Source organism: Octodon degus, unplaced genomic scaffold (genome assembly GCF_000260255.1).
Source record: "Octodon degus isolate 3935 unplaced genomic scaffold, OctDeg1.0 scaffold00034, whole genome shotgun sequence".
Classification (NCBI taxonomy): Eukaryota; Metazoa; Chordata; class Mammalia; order Rodentia; family Octodontidae; genus Octodon; species Octodon degus.
The window spans coordinates 18,076,757-18,077,759 of NW_004524610.1; positions in this window are offsets into that span (position 1 = coordinate 18,076,757).

Here is a 1,003-nt window from a genome sequence, read left to right on the forward strand (position 1 = left end):
GGAAATAAATGACAAAAGAAACCAGAAAAAAACCTTAAATACATGGAAATTAAATGACACCCTACTCAGCAACCAATGGGTCACAGAGGAAATTAAACAAGAAATTCAACAGTATCTACAATTCAATGAAAAGAGGCCCCTGGGGTTCCTGTGGAGACCCCTCTGGAGGAGAAAATGTTCAACATTGAACTGGAGATTGGTAATGTCCCAATCTTGGTTGTGGAAACCAGAACTTCACCTGGAGAACTGAATGCAAGCAGTGTAAGGCCCAAAATGTGAAGGCTTTACCACAATCTCCCATGCGCCCTCCTAGGCCACCTGGACCTCCACGCAGCGGCATGCCACCTCTCATGCTATTCATTGGAGACTTCTTCCAAGCAAGGAAGACTTTTAAGTTTGCTTCCTTGAAAATCTTTCCCATCAAACCACTCCATAGCAGCCTTGGCAGTCAGTGGATCTTCACAGGACACCATGGCATCGCCTTTAGGCTTTCCTGTTTCCTTGTCCAGGTAGATGTGGATCATGGGTTACCCAGATCTCTTGTTAATCTTAACAACCTCACATTGCTTAAAGAAGTCTACCAGATCAGCAAGTGTCAAATTGTCATTTAGTCCTTGTATGTAAATTGCACTGTTATCAGAGTCTTCATCAGGATCTATGGGAGCGCCTAGATCAATATCTGGTCCTTCATCCATGGGTCCACCAGGCTTATTGAAGCCACCTCGCTCTCCAGCACCCATTCCACTGTGTCCTCCTGCCTGCCCACCTATGCTTATGCCTCCATGATCAAATCCCCCTCTTCCCCTGTCCCAGTTATCAGGGCCACTCATCTTGTGGTTTTCTTCTGGTCCAAAAAATCCTCCAGTCTCCTGCCCATAAACATCCATGCTACGGGGGTGGTCCTGTTGGAATGAACTCTGCTGCCCGTAGCTGCTGATCTGTAGGCTATATTGACTTGGAGCCTGGCTGTAGGATCTAGTTGGGGTGTGTGTGGGATAACTAA